Below are 14,899 nucleotides of genomic sequence, written 5' to 3'. Positions count from 1 at the left end.
AAGAATGGACTGCATGAAGGAAGGATGGTGAAGAGCCAGTTTTTTAGTTAGGCAAAATTCCAATTAAGTATTGATATACAAAGGGATATTTGGTAATTCCTGGTGGTCCAGTGGTAAGGACTCTGGGCTTTCACTGCCGAGGGCCGGGGTTCAATCCCTGGTCAGGGAACTAAGATCCCACAAGCTGCACAGCCAAAGGGAAAAAAAAAGAAGAACGGATGCAAAGGGCAAAGGGATATTCTAGTAGCCAAATCAGAGTTTGGGTAAACAAATGATAATATTTTACATGATAACCTTATAAAAGGTTAGATTGTTAGAGCATTCTTTCTCATAGTTTAACGTGCATCCAAATCGTCTTGTTAAAACGAACATTGCTGGGTCCCACCCCTAGAGTGTCTTAGAGCTGGGGTAAGGTTCAAGAATTTATATTTCTAGGGCTTTCCTGGTGGTGCAGTGGTTGAGAGTCCGCCTGCCAATGCAGGGGACACGGGTTCGTGCCCCGGTCCGGGAAGATCCCACATGCCGCGGAGCAGCTAGGCCCGTGAGCCATGGCCGCTGAGCCTGCGCGTCCGGAGCCTGTTGCTCCGCAACGGGAGAGGCCACAACAGTGAGAGGCCCGCGTACCGCAAAAACAAAAAAACAACAACAAAAAAAGAATTTACATTTCTAACAAATTCCCAGGTGTTGCTGTTGCTCACTCCTCTGGGAATCTCATGTTGAGAACTGCTGGATTAGAGGAATAGCCTGTTAAGAGCTGTTCAACCACTGTTTTTTCATAGGTGGGACAAAGGCCATCTATGTAAGAATCACCAGTAGAGCTTGTTAAAGGTGCTGGTTATCCAGGCCCTACTCTCAAAGGTTTGGATGAGTAGCTTTGGAGAAGAACCTACAAATTTATTTTAAACAAGTTCCCCAGGAGAGTTCTTATGTCACTAAGGTTTGTGAACCGCTCTGTTAAACTGTGTGAAGCTCTTTTAAGCCATCACCCATTCCTGTGTGCTCTGTGTAGTAAGCAGGTGACTGAAGTGGCATATCCTTACCCTCCATTGGTATCACTGTGGCACAGAGGTAAGCACTGAGATTTTTGGAGCTTGATAGAGAAGGGTTCAGGTGCTGTGTGTGCCACTTTCTATTTGGGTGACTTCAGACAATGGGACTTAACCATTCGGGGCTTTAAGTTCCTAATCTGTCAAATGGAATAATAATAATGAATAGTATTACATAATAATCACTTAACATAATATCTGATACTTAATAGGTAAGCAGTCAGTAAACACTAGCTCTGCTATGATTCCTTCCTATTTCCTATTCCCAGTAGTGTATTATATGCTGTTGACCCGCTAGACCTGTCTCTCCTGGGGTAGGGGAAACTGTCTTCCTAGTTTTCTATGCCAGTTGACATCAGTGGGAGGAATACCAAAGGAAAAGATAAAAAGGACTTTGGGACCTAACAGCTGAGTAGAAAAATAAAAAGGAAAAACACTCTTCCCTGGGTAGTGCTGGTGACAAGTGAGCAGATAGGAAGATTCCTTTTGGAAGTTGTTCACTGCCTGTTTGGTTACAACTCTTCTCCACATTCATAATGACACACATGTCCTCCTGTTACACGCTCCAGGACTCTGCAATGCATTTTCATGCACACTTAGAGGAGGGATGTGCACGCTTGTACATATTTAGAGGAGAGATAGTAGAGGAGGTGGAAGAGGGTAGTCAGGAAAAATGAGGAAGACTCTCTGGAAGCTCAAAACAGACCATAAAGCCCGGAGCTGTTTTCAGTGTGGCTCAAAAGCCTGGCACTGTTTTGTTGACTTATGTTATTTCCCTGTATCTGTCCGGTCACACAAGGGAAGGGATAATATTTTTTTTCCTGAGTCCTTGCAGCACAAGGCCAAGTAGATGGACTCTGGTAAAGAGAGTAAGTGAATGTTTTGGCCTCATCTGTTCAACTGATCAAATAGTCCTTCTCACAGAGCCAGTTTTCTCTTGTCTTTTTAGATTTTTTTTGTGTGAGTATCTTCGTGTCAAAATGTACCTGCAATTTAAAGGACAGGATATTCTGGCTTCAAAAGAATCTCTCCTAGCTCTTACCTTGCTTGTGCTGCAGGTGTTTATTATATATATAATATATTCTTTTTATGAGCTCTGAACAGTTATAATTCCAAACAAACATGAGACAACAGGCCTAAAATTCAAAATGATTTTTGTTTTGTCTGTGCTAAATTTTATTTCTTCTGATCATCAAAAGACGATAAAATGAAAAATTTAGACATGTGGCACAAAAGCAGGCACATAGATCAATGGAACAGCATAGAAAGCCCAGAAATAAACCCACACACCTATGGTCAGTTAATCTACAACAAAGGAGGCAAGAGCATACAATGGAGAAAAGAGTCTCTTCACTAAGTGGTGCTGAGAAGACTGGATAGCTACATGTCAAAGAATGAAATTGGAAGATTCTCTAACACCATACACAAAAATAAACTCAAAAGGGATTAAAGACCTAAATGTAAGACCAGAAAACATAAAACTCCTAGAGGAAAACACAGGCAGGACACTCTTTGACATAAATCTCAGGGATATTATTTTGGATTTGTTTCCTAAAGCAAAGGAAATAAAAGCAAAAATAAACTAATGGAACCTAATTAAACTTAAAAGTTTTGCAGAGCAAAGGAAACCATCCACAAAATGAAAACGCAGCTTTCTATTTTCTGCTCACATACGCTGACATTTCTGATCAGAACCAAGTCCAAAATCATCATATTTTCAAACTTGAAGGAAATTAAAGACCAGGAAACAGAGGCTCAGAGTATTTAAGTTACACAATAGTGTCGCTCATTTATTTGGTGTCAGAAGACAGATCTTGTGGTGTCTATTTCAATGCTCTATTGCACCAAGATTTACCCTACCACCCTTGATATGAATCCACAATCCCATAACTATTAAAATCCTTAAAGGATTCAGAGAAACACACTTGTGATGTTTATTACACTAAGACCTAATTCAAATCCATTCCACTTCCACGGATTTATACATCATTTTATAAGCTGGCTAATTAATTTATCAGAATAAGTTTTTGAATGATGACCACCCTCATTCCCCACTGTGGTGCAGGATAATTAAAAGCCCTCAGTGAATGGCTTCTTTCCTAAGACTAGGGGTACCTTAGTGGCGATCTGTTTGAGACTGTGTCTCCTGCCATGGTCAAAGGCAGACATTAATACTCATTTTTGCTCGGTGTGTTTGGCACTTTACAAACTCCTGAAAAGGGTAAAACTTAGCTAGACATTTCCAAGTATAAATTTTTTAAAAATAATTTAAATTTTTAGTTTTTTTTAACTTAGAATTTTTTTACTGGCTTCTTCTTGTGACAGTTGAGGACTTGGCTCTCCACCACCCTCCAAATTTCTTCCCTTCCTTTTCCCACTATAAATAATAAGACCACAATTTTAGTGAAGTCAAAATTCAGTCTTTACATTATTATTATTATTATCATTTTTTTAAACCAGGAAATTGATGTTGGTACCATACAATCAACTCAGGTACAGATACTTGGATTTCACCGTTTTATTTTTTTTTCTTTTTAATTTTTATTTTATTTATTTATTTTTGGCTGTGTTGAGTCTTCATTGCTGCACGTGAGCTTTCTCTAGTTGCGGCGAGCAGGGGCTGTTCTTCGTTGCGGTGCGTGGGCTTCTCATCCCGGTGGCTTCTCTTGTTGCGGAGCACGGGCTCTAGGCGTGTGGGCTTTGGTAGTTGTGGCACGCGGGCTCAGTAGTTGTAGCTCACGGGCTCTAGAGCACAGGCTCAGTAGTTGTGGCACACCCGCTTAGTTGCTCCGCGGCATGTGGGATCTTCCCGGACCAGGGCTCAAACCCGTGTCCCCTGCATTGACAGGCAGATTCTTAGCCACTGCGCTACCGGGGAAGCCCTTTACATTATTATTATGATCTAAGTAAATATATTTTACTGAATAACCTACTATTATATTATGATTGTACTTTCCTTCTTGTTTTTTAAAAATCTTCTCTTGGAATTTAAAACTCCCTTATTTTTCCAGTCCCATAATCTCCTTTATACCCACTAATTTTTTCCAAATGCTCTACTAGATCTGCTGTACATGTTTAAGAAGCTTTCCCCAAACAGTTTAACATGTCTGCTAATTTATTAGTTGTCACCACAACCCTTCTCCCCACTTCCCTCTGGTGAACAGATATTTCTGCTCCAATTTTTTTTTTTTTTTCTCTAGGCCTGTTGCACATAATCATCTTGGGACCTCGCCTCTCTTCTGTGTGGGATCTCTTGTCTCCTTGATCATGTGCTTTCTTCTTCCTTGTTTTATGCCACCACTTTTTTGAGCAATCCTTCATAGATTAGAACTTAAATTGTAAAAAATGTACAATTCAAGGATGAGAATGTAATGAATTCCTACATACTTATCACTCATCTTCAAAAGTTATCACAAGTTTGCCACATCTATTGCACATGCCTCATTTTCTTTTTTTCCCCAATCCTTCTCCCCTCCACTCTTCTCTCCTTCTCCCTCTCTTCTCTCCTCCCTTGCTAAAGTGTTTTAAAGCAAATGCCAGTATTTTAAGTCACGACACTGGATGAGCTCCGCTTGAGAGGCAGACTACATTCGATATACATAGTGAAAAAGAGACTCTGACTGCATCACCCAAGTTGCTGACACCAGCGCACAGGAAGATTTATCCCGGATCTTTCAGTTACATAAACCAATGCGTTCTATTTTCGAGGGACATTGAGTTGTGTTTATGGCACATGCAAAATTTTCAAGCTGACCAGAAGTTTTGGCACAATGACTTCAAAACTTTTTTTCAAGATAATAGTACTTAAATTAAATTAATTCCCAAATAAACTTGCTCTTCTTGCTATTGTTATCCAATAGGTGAAATGTTAAATTTATAATATTCAGCTATGGAGACTTATAAATATAAAATAATGTGATGTTTAGCTCCTTTGAAAATATGCTTCTTGTATAGTACTAATATAAAGATTAAGGTTTGACATTCAATAGGAAAACTACTTTGTTTCATTGGGAGTTGTACAAATTTGATGGCAAAGGGCTTTCTATTTCTATTAATGTGTCATTATATAGCTTAGTTAACTTTAATCTAATACAATAGATATAGCAATTTTTGTATCACAAACCAGTAGCTAATGGAACATTTGATAACTAGAAATTGTGTCCATGAATTAGCACATTAGCTTCCATAAAATTGTAAATCTCATACTAGTATTTTTATTCAGGTGTTCTTATCTTCATTACTGAAAGATGATGAAGATAAGAATTCTTTTTGTATTTTCTGAATTGTATTAACAGAATAGCTGAAATCAATTTGATGTAAATAATTCAGAAATGCTGATAAAAATCTCTACCTGATCATTTTCATATATAGAGCTCCATTCTCCAAGAGGTCTTTTGCTTTTTACAGTACACAGATCCCAGAAGCTTGCAGCTTTCTGGATAAATAACTTCATTTGTAGTCCTATTTCTACTCTTAGATATTTATCCCCAGAAGGTAAGGAAATTAGGTTTATTATGAACACTTTATCAATGTATTTATAATAAAATCTTCCCATTAATCTTATTTATACTGTACTTCACATGTTTTTAGTAATCATCTTCTGAAAAGGTCATGCAAAAAAAGCTTTGAGTAGCAGGGATTAATGAACTTATTCATATAAATGTTTATTAATACACTGATTAAAGTGACATAAAAATGAGTAAAATGCTTCCTCCTAATGATAAAGAAAAGCATAATTATAACTCAATTAATACTAATCGTCTCAAATTTTACCAGTAGGTTGGGTGAAAATATCTATGTAGTTATTTTAATGATGGCGATAATATATATATATATTTTAATAAATTTATTTATTTATTTAGGCTGGTTTGGGTCTTTGTTGCTGCACATGGGCTTTCTCCAGTTGCGGCGAGCGGGTTTCTTATTGCGGTGGATTCTCTTGTTGCAGAGCACGGGCTCCAGGTGTGCAGGCTTCAGTAGTTGTGGCTAGCGGGCTCTAGAGCACAGGCTAAGTAGTTGTGGCACACGGGCTTAGTTGCTCCGTGGCATGTGGGATCTTCCCAGGGCAAGGCTCGAACCCATGTCCCCTCAATAAGCGGGCGGATTCTTAACCACTGCACCACCAGGGAAGTCCCAATGATGGTGATAATATTTTTTAACTCACAGGGATTTTGACATGATCTCTACCAGCTCATTTTACTAGCCTCCTAAACCTTGCCAGGGGAGGCTATGTTTTCCAAAAATGGCTAGATACATATTCCATTCTCCATGTGCTTCTTGAATTGAGACACCCTTCTTACCAAGAGGTGGGACGTGATCTCTCTTCTCTTGAGGTTTTTTTTCCAAGGAGACTAACAACTGCTACTTGGACTCAGAGTGAAGCAGAAGTGATGCTGCATGGCGTCCGAGGCTAGCCCATAAAGGAGATGCAGCTTGTGCGTGACTTGCTCTCTCCTGGGACATGCAGCTTGGAAGTCCCAAGCTATCATGTAAGAGATCCAACTATTCTAAAGCCACCATGCTGGAGAGACCAGGTGGATAGACTAAAAGGAGATAGAGAAAAGTATCAGAGGATCCCCAGATGCTCCAGTCTTCCCAGCTATGATACCAGATACTCACATGATACCATGTAAGTAAGTGGGCTCCCTCTGTCTGCAACCATGTGAGAAAGCCAGAGGAGGAACTGGCCGGTGGGGTCCAGTGAAGTCCCACAACCATGTGAGAAAACATTAAATTTTGTTGTAGTTTTAAGACACTAAGTTTGGGGGTAATTATGCAGCCATAGTAAATAGAACACTGGTCTTTCTCCATGGTTCCCTTATTCAGAGATCTGCATCATCACTCATATGACAATCCCCAAATTTTCACATAATGTACTTCTCTGAGATCCAGATGGGGAGTTCCAATTGCATATGCAAATTTCCATGGTCTCAAATGTACCTATTGGGTGATACTGCAAATCATATAGCAACAGGCAGCAGTGTGTGCTATCCATTCAGGGAAGGGAGCCAATAGCAGACAGCAATAATGCAGTCTACCACAACTCTATTAATGCAATGAGAAGATAAATGTTTTCTCTATATTTATCTCTATGTGGTGACATAAAAAAGGATTAAAAAGATACCCATCAAAGTACTAGCAATCCTCTGGCATAGGGCTAGAAATGTCAAACAGATGAAGGAAGACTCCAGTTCTCCTTAAACCTCTGTAGTGTTTGCATCTTTTACAAGACTCCAAGCAACCGAGGGAGACTGAGGCTGAGAGCTGCTGCCCGCCTCATACAAGGTCATTCAGCAGTCAGAGCTGAAACCTAGTTTAGGATCGTTTGCAAGGTATTTTGTCTGGTACCTGCCTTTGCCCATCTGTATGTGCCTCGCATATTTTCCTGTTGTCATCTGAGCATGTACAAAGAAAAATGACCATATGGGTTGTATTTCTGGCTGTTTTCCTTTAATTTCAGGCTTTGTATATGAGGTCATAGTTATTTACTTTTGCTTTACTGCTTCTTCATGTCCTCCTTTAGGTTATTGACAAAGTATTGATGCCAGGAAGATTAAAAAAGTCTTTGGTGTTACTCAGAAAAAAGAAGCTGTACACCAGGTAGAACTGACCTGTAGTCTTCGCAGAGAAATTAGCACCAGCAATAGATCCGTGTTTTCCTTCATAGAAAGGTCTATTTTCAGGAATTAAAAAAAAATTTCTATGGATTAATAGTGAACATACCTTGGTTGTAACTGAGAATTAGGGCTCCTGATTCAACTGTCATTAATTTGCAAACTGTCTCAAGATATTCCTTTACTTTCCTTATTTACTTTTTATAGTGATACAACAAGGAAAAGAAAAATACAGATGTATCCTATTAGAAAAGAATCCACATTCAAAATGGGAAATTTTACAAAACAGATAAGTTATAGAGTTAGCCTGTGTAATTCCTTGATTTCTAAAAGGCTTTTCTTCAAGACTTCTTTTAAATGGGATGAATCTAATATACTTTGGATTTTATTTATGGATAACAAGGAAATAGGAGGTGGTGGTGGAAGAGGAGAGAAGCCAGAGAAAGGTAAAATGTTTTAGGAAACCATAGTGATTAAAGATCAATAAAAAGTGAAAAACAAACAAACAAACCAAAAAACACTTAGAAAATTGTTAAGCCAAGAGAAAAAGATTAAATTCATGAAAATGTGATACAAAATGAAAGTTTTTATGGTTCGTAAGGTGGAAAGTGTCTTTTCCTTGTAGTAAAAACTATCTTTCACACAGAAGAGAGGTATGGTCATGCACTTTGTGAAAACAAGACCTGCCACGAATGATGAGAATGATGAAGTGCTCCATTTCAGCAACTCGCGGGCAGAAAACAAAACCCCAGACAACTGGATAGAGCTTCAGCATTGTTGAAAGTAGGATACTGTTTCATTATTCTACCATGCACTTTGAAATCTAAACATTATTGCCAAATACAAAAAGGTGATCTGTATATTTGTATGCTGAATAGCACACATTCTTAATGTCTATTGGTGATTTTGTTGTAAGAGCATATTTAGTCCTTGCTTTCATTTTTACTGTCAAAGTAAATTAAACCGTCTATAAGGTCCTAAACAGCAAAGCTGTTTCTTTTCTATTTGTCAGCAAGCACTAGCTGAGCTCTCAGGAAAGGACTTCTTCCCTGCTTGTCTATTGTGGCAGCTCTGTTTTGCCAAGATGGCTGCAGATGCACAGGCTGCATAAGAAACATCAGGCTATGAATCAGTGGGAAAACAGATTCAGAAATCTAGGGAGTCAAACTTTTAGTTTTTTACATAGCTTGGGAATCTGGCCAGGGACTCAAACCTGAAATGGAGAGACAAAGTGAATCTACTCTACTATGGCATATTAGAAAAATCTCCTTTCTTTCCATCCTAAATGGCAACATCCTTATTGGTGTTTTTCTTCCAAATGTAGAAATAATACATACTCTTTTTTTTTTTAAGTGAAGTATAGTTGATTTACAATGATGTGTTGATTTCTGCTATACAGCAAAGTGACTCAGTTATACAAATGTATACATTTTTTTATATATTCTTTTCCATTATGGTTTAACCCAGGAGATTGGATATAGTTCCCTCTGCTATACAGTAGGACCTTGTTGTTTATCCATTCTAAATGTAATAGTTTGGGGAATTCCCTGGTGGTCCAATGGTTAGGACTTGGCACTTTCACTGCAGTGGCCCAAGTTCAATCCCTGGTCGGGGAGCTAAGATCCCACGTGGAGCGGTGAAAAAAATATATTTTTTTAATGTAATAGTTTGCATCTACTAACCCCAAACTCCCAGTCCATCCCTCTCCCCTCCTCCCTCCCCCTTGGCAACCACAAGTCTGTTCTCTATGTCTGTGGGTCTGTTTCTATTTCGTAGATAGGTTCATTTGTGCCATATTTAAATTCCACAAATAAGTGATATCATATGGTATTTGTCTTTCTTTCTGACTTAGTACGATAATCTCTAGTTGCAAAAATGATATATACTCTTTAAGGAAAAAAATCATTATGCACAAAGTAGAAAGTGAAATTCTCTTCCCTCCCCACAATGTCATCACCTCCCAGACATAACCCACTGGTAATATTTTGTTATAAATCATTCCAAATATTTTCTAAGAATGTGAACACAATTTTGTTTCTCTGGAATGAAAATACACTTTTGTTTTGTCATGTGATCTTTTACCTTAACACTATGTATTGGACAGCTCCCTGAGTCGTTATCTACAGACCTACAGCTCACTCTTCAAACAGCATTATTATTATTTATTTAACAGATCTTTCAGTGATGGGCATTGCCCCTGTTATGCATGGTGCTGCAAGGAATATCTTTCCACTTATATTTTTCCATACTTACCCTTTCATTTCCTATGAGAAATCTCCCAACGTGGAATTGTGGGGTCGAAGAGTATGCATGATTTACATTGTAGTGCATGTGGCTAATGGCCCTCCAGAAATGTCCTAAACACACTCCTGCTGGATGTTTACAAAAGCATTATATCTCCCACACCTTTGCTTAAACCAGATATTGTCAGTCTTCTTAACATTTATCAAACCGATAGGCAAAAACCAATATCTAATTTTTCTATAATTTACATAAGAACTGTTTTGTTTTGTTTGGTTTGGTTTCCTGAACCTAGATCTAGTTATGTTTTCTTCAGGAGAAGTTTCTATCCTTTGGCTTGGGGAACACTCCCTTGCTCTCAACCTCTGCCCCATCCTGCTTGTGAGTGCGTCGTTGCTGGTCGTTCTTGGTCTTTTGCCGCAGTCTGTTCCCCTAGCTGAGCAGAGGGGTAGTTTTGCTTTCTGTCTCTGACATAGATTCTCATTGTATTTACATGCACACACAATCACACACACATTCACAATCACAAATACACCACAGCATACACATACATACAATCTCTCTCCCTCTCACACACACCATATCACACACAAAATCATATATGCAATCATATCACACACACCACGTCGTCTGATAGAGTGTCATTACAACAATCAAAATGAAATCAGGTTTCTGACTAGTTCGGAGGCCCGTCACATTCCTGAGACACTTCATACACTCCCAGATGACTGTGGCCTTTCTTGAGTATCATCTTTATCGTGTCAGTTCTCTGGTCCCTTGCTCTTGGAGCTTTCCTGCAAGCTGAGGGCTATTTCCTCTTGGCTGGGCACAAAGGATGCTGGTAAAAAGGGGAGAACTGAAGTTCTTGGGTACCAACTCAAATTTACAAGAAATGTTTTAAATCTGTTCTCTCTCTCACCAACACCAATATATGTTATTTCCCCTTGAATTTTGTCACATGGATTTTAACCAGTTAAACTGTGGAAAGACCTAAGTAGATCCAGTTTTGTCTGGTTTCTGCTTAAAACATTCTGATTTACCATTAGCCCAATGTTTCTTTCCTAATGCACAATTTTCTTAATTGATTTTTTCCCCTTTGTCACCAGCATTGCTCAAAACAGAACTACTAAAATATGCTGACCTCTTTTCTTTCCTCAGAGGTTCTTAGTAATAAGACTTACACAGAACATATCCATCAAATCCACTATTTAATTAAAATACAAAGTTAGGTTGGGAAAATATAAATAATAGAGCTGGTAAGGAATTTGTATATGAACACTGCTTCTCCCTCTAGTTTTCTGTATATGATCCTGGGTCTAACTCTTTAGAGTTTGTATAACACAGTTATGAGCCAAATGGGCCTGGGCTTGCATCCTATGTGTGTGTGAACTCAGCATAATTTTCCCTTCTGAGCTTCAATTTTTTTTTTTTTTTTGGTGTATAAAATGGGGTTAATAAAAATACCACTAGCCATGAGGATTAAATGAGTACTTTGAACAATATAAGACTTCACCAAATGTAATAATGTTATTACATGGTAATATTATTTTTATTCATTCAAAAGTGCTTATTGAGCATCCACCATGTACCAATATTGTATAAGGAATTAAGGAGAAAGTGGTGATTAAACTTAGTGATGAACATGGTTGCTGCTCTGAAGATGCTTTCTCTGGTGATGAGGAAGAAAATCTAACAAAAGTTTTCAAAAAATGAAGACAAGGGAAAATTTCAGTGTGTAACTGGGATGCTCATAGCACCTCATAGCTCTGATTAGGACACAATCAGGGAAGACTTCCTGGAAGGAGTGGCACTGGGTTTTCCTCAGGTTTCAGGAAGTCTAGGGAGATGTGTTTGGATGTACGTTTTAGTTTTCTTCTATGCAATACCTGACTTCATCAATATATTAAAATAATCAACATTCATGGACCACCTAATGTCAACTAGGCTCAAAGATAACCCTGACATGGGTCCCATTCTGAAGGATTCTCATTTCCCTTGGGATGCAGAACACGTGTATTGTGTGTACATTGTGATAATAATTATTGCTAACATTTACTGTCTGTGTGTTATGTGGTAGGCTCTAAGTACTTTGCATGGATTAGTTCATTTAATCCCCACAGTCAAAAGTATGAGGAACACGCCATTGTTATACCCATTCTAGGGATGATTAAACTGAGGCTACTGAACTTAAGGACTTGTCTTAGTTTACACTGCTAGGAAGAGGTAGGATCAGGTGCATGAACTACACCACTTTAGTGGAGGTGTGCAGGTAGGAGGGAGGAAGCTAGTCCTAGAAGAAGAAATACTTCCTCCCCCCACTTCTTCCCTTCCTCTTTTTTAATATGTGACTTTCTCACAGTGGTCTTCATTCTTTTGGCTTTAGTCACAGAAGGGGTTTTCCTCTTGTCAACAAATACCACTGGATGGAGTTAACCCATAGGAGTTAAAACTCATTCCGAAAAGTTCATCAGATCTTTAAGGTAGTGAGTCAGGAGAGAATCTAAGACACTGGATGAGAGGGAAGAACCCCGGATTGGAGGGCAGGGAGGGAGAGCGGAATTAGCAACACCCTCCCTTGTATGTTTATGCATATATCTGCTTTGGGAGCTCTTTATTCCTTCCTATAGGTCTGGGGTTCTCTTTGATATCTTTTCCCTTCAGCCCAAGCAACTCATTTTATTACTTCATGTATCTCAGCATTGATGGTGACACATTTATTTGGCTGGTTTTTCTGAAAATGTCTTTATTTCACCTTGGTTTTTTAAGGATATTCTGCTGGATATAGAACTTTATGGCAAGAGTTTTCTTTGTTTCTGCTTTTATTTACACACACATACACACACACACACACACACGTTTCTTTAAAAGATTGATACTGTTAAAAGCAAAATAACCAGTATTTGGGGTTAAAAATAAAAATATAAGTGAGATATAAGACAAGGACCATGGGGGTGGAGGGTGTAAAGAGAATTATACTGATAAAAGTTTATACACTGTTCATGAATAAATACAACATTTGAAGACCAAAAAAGGCACACCTTCCTGCCTCACACTTGGGCAGAACTGTCTCTAGACTGGCCCTTCTCAGGGTCTGCGAGTCCCACCTGCTTTCCTGTACTCACACTTCACTCGGCCTGCTTTTTAATTCCTCCTTTATTTTAGGACCTTTGCCTTATCCTACATCCTCTATTCCACCTTTCCTCCCTTCCTCTAAGGCGTAAAATGGGCCCAGGATTAAGGCTTTGGGGCATTCCCCCACCACCGTGTAAGCACAGGCACTCGTCGTCTGCAGTTCTTTTTCTGTTGACAGTCTTTCCTCAGCAGGAATCTCAGGAGGCATTCCTGAGAGCCTATCTTACTTTTTTAAGAAATGGAATGAAAAGAGGGTTTTTACTACTGTTAATTTTTTAATTATAAAAGTTATATTTACTTATTAAAGAACATTTGAAAATACAGAACTATATAGTGATAAAAATCACACCTAGATACAGTGAATAGTCTGGGAAAATTCTTTAGTCTATTTTAAAACAATGCGTGGTCTTTAAAACTCAGTGTAATCATTATATTTACGTGTATTTATATGTATGCATAACTACATTTGTATGTATATAGAAGATCTATGTGCATGTATATCTAAATATTGTATATATATAATTTTGTGAGGGCAAAAAAAGATTTCATTAAGATTCAGTCCTTATGCACTTGTCACTTCAATCAGCCCAAGTCTATTGACATCTGTATCGAATGTCTGTCATCACACTTGTGTTTTAACCTAAATTGACCACTTGGGCATCTGTTAACCTTTCAACACTTCTTTGTGATACAGGTACAATCTCAAATCTTTCCTGATTCAGTCTTGCTTGTTTGCTTCCCCTGACATCATTCTAATGTGCTAGAGCATAAGAGATTTCTCTTCTCTCACGCACTGTCAAGTGTCTCAGACCCTTAAGTGCATCTATTTCACAGTGTTCCTCCGTGTCCTTTCATCCTGCTGCCTGTTCAATACCATATTAAGGAACTGAAATGCTAAGAAGGCACATCAGGGCAGAAATGGAGAAGCCACTGGAAAGGTTACCATTGTCTGGGTGTGAGATAAATACCCCTTCCTGGAGAATCCATTATAAATGATGCTGCCTTCCTGATGAAGGATTGATTTGCTCAACAGAATGGATGGAAAATGACAGAGAAACACTGGGAAGCAGAGTGAGTGCTGGGAAGCAAGATGAGTAGCCACTTCAGAAAATGTAGACCCTGTTTCTAGGATAATGACTCCAGGGTTTTAGAAGAGTGATTAAAATTAAAATGAGACTCTTTGCATTCTTCTCCCAGACTCTTCATGTGATTTCTTTTGAGTAAAGGATACTAAACGCAGCAACTGAAAATATCAGGAAGAATTATTTATCAAGAACTCTTTTATTGTAGGGAGTTGTTCCCCCCGCCCTTAGAAAATCATTTACCATCCCAGGGGATATTCAGTCCCCTCCGAACTATAAAATAAGGGAAGCGGAAGCCCTCATTCCTGTGGAGATAATTGGAATTGAAACATTTCATATGTTCTAGAGTAGAAAATTCAGGAAGTAAATTGTACACAGAGAACAAAGGAAGACATGCAGCCTGTCAACCTTCCCCGTATATTGGTTTTGAACCCAGTCTATGAGGTGAAATTAAGCTTTGCCATAACAGCACTAGAGTGAAGAATTCTTTAGGCTAAAAGCACCTTTGTTGGAGAAAATATGGGATGATCTGAAGTGGGAAGGGGTGTGTGGGAGTTAGAAGAAATGCTTTTTAATGGATAGAATCCTGAAATGAAAATTCAGACTTCTTCTAATCCTGGTGAGACCTCGTGACAAAAGCATCTTTAATCCCTTGTAGTAACTCTCATACCATCTCTTGAACTCTTCTGATATGTTGATGTGGAGTCCCCAGGGCTCTTTCTTTGCTTAGGCAAAGAGTTCCATCCATGATCACCAATAGTCCCCACATACTAAGCCCTTGTAA

The sequence above is a fragment of the Leucopleurus acutus genome (assembly GCF_964270905.1).
Source record: "Leucopleurus acutus genome assembly, chromosome: 2".
In the NCBI taxonomy this organism is placed as follows: Eukaryota; Metazoa; Chordata; class Mammalia; order Artiodactyla; family Delphinidae; genus Leucopleurus; species Leucopleurus acutus.
This window is presented reverse-complemented; position numbering follows the sequence as displayed.